We start from the raw sequence: 5,865 nt of genomic DNA, 5'->3' as shown, positions 1-5,865 counted from the left end.
TTATTACCATTTATAGCAATACTGTGATAAATTTGTAATATGTATTAAAATTGTATTATAAATGAATTAAAAGCGATCAAGTGAAAAAAAATATTGTTGCTATAAATGGTAAATATTTTATTAATATAGCACATTTATGTAAATTTCCCAATATTTTATCACCAAATGATTTTTGGGCCTCAATTTTGAGCCCCACCCATTGTCTAACAATTTTTTATTTAGGGCTTTATTAGGTCAAAAAATAGATGGTGATTCTTTTTTCTAAAATGAGAAGAAACAATTTCCAAGTAGGAAAACCCTAATTATTTCCTCTTCCATTTTCCTCCCTAGCATCCACCACCCTAAACCCTCTTCTCCGACCAGCAGCGAAATTCGGGAACAATCACATTCATTTTACACTTTTATCCAGCCAAGCAACCATGAAATCAAACCCCAAAGACCCCCTTTTTTTTTAACTCTTCTTCACTGTTATCTCGCGAAAAACCCAATTCCTACAAGCATTGAGCTGACCCAACAACCATGAAGCTACTGCTAGCTCACCACCTGTAAATAACTGGACCGAAACTCCGACCAACGGAGCTAGCTGCTTCCCTGTCCCTCTTTCCTTTCCCGATTTTTTCCTCCATTTTTCCACATCTCCAGAGAGCTTCAAGCTCCACAGCCAACTAAACCCATTTCCCACCAAAACTCCATTTTTCTCCTTTTTCCGATAAAAAGGTCATGGAAACAACACCCAAATCAGATCTCAAAACGAACTAGACCCCACCAATTCTTCTTTCCCTATTGGCGTTTCCGGCGAAATCACAAGCTCAAACTGGTGGAGTGACCGACAACAACCTCACACAACAACGAGCAGCAGTCATGAGCTGTCGAAACCCGCAAAATATCGACGAGTCTCTCACTTTCAGATCTGCCCGGAGGAATACATATTCCGGTAACTCTTGTTGGTCACCTTTTATTTTTTTTTCTTTACTCACTGTTATTATTTTTCGTTGTAGTTGATTGTGTGTTTAAAGATTTAGCTTTGATTTTATTTATATTTGATTTACATTTATGTTATTGTTGATATTTCTGACAACTTACTTTTATTTTCAGCTTTTCTTTTTATCATGTTTGTACTTCGTTGACAATTCTTAGGTTCATGTGGTATTGTATTGTTTTAGTTTTTTAATAGTTTCTTTATTTCACTATTTTGAAGTTTATTTCATATTTTATTTGATAGAAAATCTTTTCTATTTTATGTTAGTTATTGGTGCTTTTCTTTTATTGTTAAAATTATTTATTTTATTTTGTTTTTTAAAAAATAATCACTCTCTAATATTTTCTTCGTATTTGGGTTGTTTTATTTGTTATGTTTGATTGACAGTACATAGTTATTATAAAGACCATATTTTGTATATTTTTTTGAACCTAAACGTTTTTATTATTTATTTATTTTGTTATGGCTGCTGGGAATTTTGCTTGTGTTTGTTATCTATTTGATTTTTGTGAGTTTAACTATGAACACTATTTTGTTGCCTTTTTGTTGTACTTTATTCTATTTTGTTCTTATTCTCATTTTAATATTGTTGATGTTAGTTGGTGATTTCATGACACTTTATATCATTAATATTATTTTGTTTTTATCTTTCATTTGATTTGGCATTTATATATATTATTTAGTTGTTAAAATTGCCAATAAAAAAATTGCCCCGTCGATTTTGGAGTCCTCCCCATTTTAAAAGACGGAAATTTAGTCAAGTTTATATTATTTACTTGTTAAAATGGCCAATAAGAAAATCTTTCCGTCGATTTTGGGGGCCTCCCTATTTTAAAAAATGGAAATTTAGTTAAGTTTATATTGTTTACTTTTTAAAACGGGCAATGAGAAAATCTCTCTGTTGGTTTTGGAGGACTCCCCATTATAAAAGACGGAGATTTAGTTAAGTTTATATTGTTTATTTGTTAAAATGGAACAATGAGAAAATCTCTCCTTCGATTTTGGAGGTCTCCACATTGTAAAAGACAAAATTTAGTTCAAATTTATATATATTTATGTGATAAAATTGGTCGATGAAGAAACTATAGTCGATTTCCAAGGTCTCCCATGTTAGTAAGACAAATTTTTATTTTTAAATTGTTATTTAATTCATTTATTTTATCATATATATTTGATACTAACACTTTTACTAAGTGTGTTTCCAGGCACTTCGGAGTTGCTTCTGATCGAAGCTATTCCAATGGAAATCAAATGTATTTAATATTCATTATTGTGTATATTATTGACGTTAGGAAAACCTTAAGCCGATACTTAAATTATTATTTTATTTTATTATATGTGTATATTTCATGTTAACTGTACTTGTATATTGCTTTATCGCCTTCTCAATTTGAAAATATGAATGCACTTAGGACCCATATTTTTGGATTTCGAAATATGCCTAACATCTTCCCTTCGGAATAACTTTAACCCCTTATCTAGAATATAATGGTTTCGTAGATCACTTAATGGTTTCCTAGTTTTTTTCTAAAATTAGGTGGCGATTCATTTAAAATTCGTTTATTCTTAAAATTCTTTTAAAATTAACTTAATTAATTATTTTTTGAGTCACCGCGATGTTTCACCCTATATGAATAGAGCAGGGATGTGAACACAGCGCTCTCCAAAAATGGGCATGCCGAAGAATACACCAAAGCAGTGATAAGTTATAACGATATAAACATTTCTCAAGTAGGTTTTGGATAGAAAATTGTGTCTATTTGAGGTTTTGGAAGACAATTTCTCCTTTTATTCAAGTTCAACAAAATCCAGAATGCAAGCTCTATTGAAACTAATTAATGTTAAATGGAAACCATTTCTCACAACAAGTTACACTAATTTTTGAAACTCCTCATCGTTCGTTGCTGTCTCAGCCATCTAAACTTCCTGAAGTTTAGATATTTCAGGCTAATCAAACAAAAAGAACTAATCATACTTTCTTATATGACTTAAAGGTAAGCAAAAAATAATGTAAACCTCCTCCTTCCATAAAAAAACTACAAAATCTAAACCATTACACAATCATAGACCTTGAAGCTATTGACAATGCAATACAACTAATATCCAAGAAGATGGGAAAATAACATTAATGTTACGAATAACTTCTATTAGTAAAAAGGAAATTATCAATTGAAGTCCAAAGATAAATCCTCCTTTTAGAGAGAAGACATGATGCGATGAAATCTTTTGTCGATAAAAGAGAGAGAATTTGTACCAAAAGTGCGTCGGGCAATAAATTGATGTGGTCTAGGATTTCTTCAACTCCATTCTTTAACCTATTGGAATGGAGTGAAGCCATGATTTGTCATTTTTAAAAGGAGGGAAACGAATACTATCTTACAATTAAAAAAGGCATTAATGAAACAATAAATATCTAATACATATTTTAAGGGAAAGTGCAAAATATCTAACGGATACCATTTATTGTCTAAGAAGAGATGCCCACATAATTGACAGTGTATACAATTTAAACTCTTTTACTTGCCGACTGTTATTTGCAGTGCTGATGGACGTGATCCTTATATCAATATTGTTGGGTTTTATTTGCCCTGATTTCTTACCATAAATAGGTTTTCCTTTTAGGAAAAGGTTTTGGATCGACTAATCTTTTTTCTGGTAGGAAAAGGTTTAGGACTCTATAAATAGAGGCATGTTCCTTCTAATTTAATCAGCATTCACAATGTAGTCTTAAGGGCTTTGAGAGTTTTGGTTAGAGGGAGAATTTGTGGGTCACAAGTTTGATACGTTATCACTTGTGTGAACCTCCCATGTATTCCGAGTGAATTGGTTGAGGTTGTTTCTCTCTGTATTTTGTACTCTTATATTTAAAGTGGATTGCTCCTCTCCTTTGTGGACGTTGGTCGATTGACCGAACCACGTTAAATTTTTGTGTCTTTTAGTATATTTTTCGTTGTCTTCTTACTCGTGATCTTTCGAAATTTGCTTTGTTAGCTTCCGCGTTTAGGCCTGCTTATTTTCGGTCCTAACAAGTGGTATCAGAGCCAGATTCAATGACGGAGTCAGGTTCAGTGGTTCGATAATCGATGATTGAACCAGGTTAGAAAGAGGTGTTCATCTTGGCGGGTGTAGTTCTAGCTGCTACCATTTTGACAGTAATGAAGATTTTGTTGGAGAAATTTTTTCAGAGAGGTTCTCTATGTTAAGACACAAATTTTGCTAAGGAAATTATGGAGAGGAGAAGCAAGTTGTTGAAGATTAAGTAAAGAAGGTGGACAAATTTATTTTGTCAGAAATTCAGGCCAAGGGGGAGATTTGTTNCTTTAACCTATTGGAATGGAGTGAAGCCATGATTTGTCATTTTTAAAAGGAGGGAAACGAATACTATCTTACAATTAAAAAAGGCATTAATGAAACAATAAATATCTAATACATATTTTAAGGGAAAGTGCAAAATATCTAACGGATACCATTTATTGTCTAAGAAGAGATGCCCACATAATTGACAGTGTATACAATTTAAACTCTTTTACTTGCCGACTGTTATTTGCAGTGCTGATGGACGTGATCCTTATATCAATATTGTTGGGTTTTATTTGCCCTGATTTCTTACCATAAATAGGTTTTCCTTTTAGGAAAAGGTTTTGGATCGACTAATCTTTTTTCTGGTAGGAAAAGGTTTAGGACTCTATAAATAGAGGCATGTTCCTTCTAATTTAATCAGCATTCACAATGTAGTCTTAAGGGCTTTGAGAGTTTTGGTTAGAGGGAGAATTTGTGGGTCACAAGTTTGATACGTTATCACTTGTGTGAACCTCCCATGTATTCCGAGTGAATTGGTTGAGGTTGTTTCTCTCTGTATTTTGTACTCTTATATTTAAAGTGGATTGCTCCTCTCCTTTGTGGACGTTGGTCGATTGACCGAACCACGTTAAATTTTTGTGTCTTTTAGTATATTTTTCGTTGTCTTCTTACTCGTGATCTTTCGAAATTTGCTTTGTTAGCTTCCGCGTTTAGGCCTGCTTATTTTCGGTCCTAACAAGTGGTATCAGAGCCAGATTCAATGACGGAGTCAGGTTCAGTGGTTCGATAATCGATGATTGAACCAGGTTAGAAAGAGGTGTTCATCTTGGCGGGTGTAGTTCTAGCTGCTACCATTTTGACAGTAATGAAGATTTTGTTGGAGAAATTTTTTCAGAGAGGTTCTCTATGTTAAGACACAAATTTTGCTAAGGAAATTATGGAGAGGAGAAGCAAGTTGTTGAAGATTAAGTAAAGAAGGTGGACAAATTTATTTTGTCAGAAATTCAGGCCAAGGAGGAGATTTGTGGGGTTTTATTTGCCCTGATTTCTTACCATAAATAGGTTTTCCTATTAGGAAAATGTTTTGGATTGGCTAATCCTTTTTCTGGTAGGAAAAGGTTTAGGACTCTATAAATACAGGCATGTTCCTTCTAACTTAATCAACATTTACAATGTAGTCTTAAGGGCTTTGAAAGTTTTGGTTAGAGGGAGAATTTGTGGGTCACAAGCTTGATACGTTATCACTTGTATGAGCCTTCCATGTATTCCGAGTGAATTGATTGAGGTTGTTTCTCTCTGTATTTTGTACTCTCATATTTATAGTGGATTGCTCATCTCCTTTGTGGACGTAGGTCGATTGATCGAACCACGTTAAATTTTTGTGTCTTTTGGTATATTTTTCGTTGTCTTCTTACTCGTGGTCTTTCGAGGTTTGCTTTGCTAGCTTCCGCTTTTACACCTGCTTATTTTCGGTCCTAACAAATATACACATAAATACCAGGTTGTAGAAATATTGGTGCATAGTCTCCAACTGCGGTAGAAACCTCGCCCAATGGAATGGCCACGAAGCTCGTGTCTATTCTTCA

General features: G+C 33.5%; 1 long non-coding RNA gene across 1 annotated transcript; it reads left to right on the top strand.

The window, feature by feature from the left end:
• Positions 1-243: 243 nt before the first annotated feature.
• LOC107027129 lies at positions 244-2,340 on the top strand. The gene is made up of 2 exons (XR_001457718.2): positions 244-934; positions 2,185-2,340. It is a non-coding gene; the product is annotated as an uncharacterized LOC107027129 (long non-coding RNA).
• The last annotated feature ends 3,525 nt before the right edge of the window (positions 2,341-5,865 follow it).

This window comes from Solanum pennellii, chromosome 8 (genome assembly GCF_001406875.1).
Source record: "Solanum pennellii chromosome 8, SPENNV200".
Classification (NCBI taxonomy): domain Eukaryota; kingdom Viridiplantae; phylum Streptophyta; class Magnoliopsida; order Solanales; family Solanaceae; genus Solanum; species Solanum pennellii.
The sequence above is the reverse complement of the archived record's forward strand: the minus strand, read 5'-3'. Positions and strand labels throughout refer to the sequence as shown.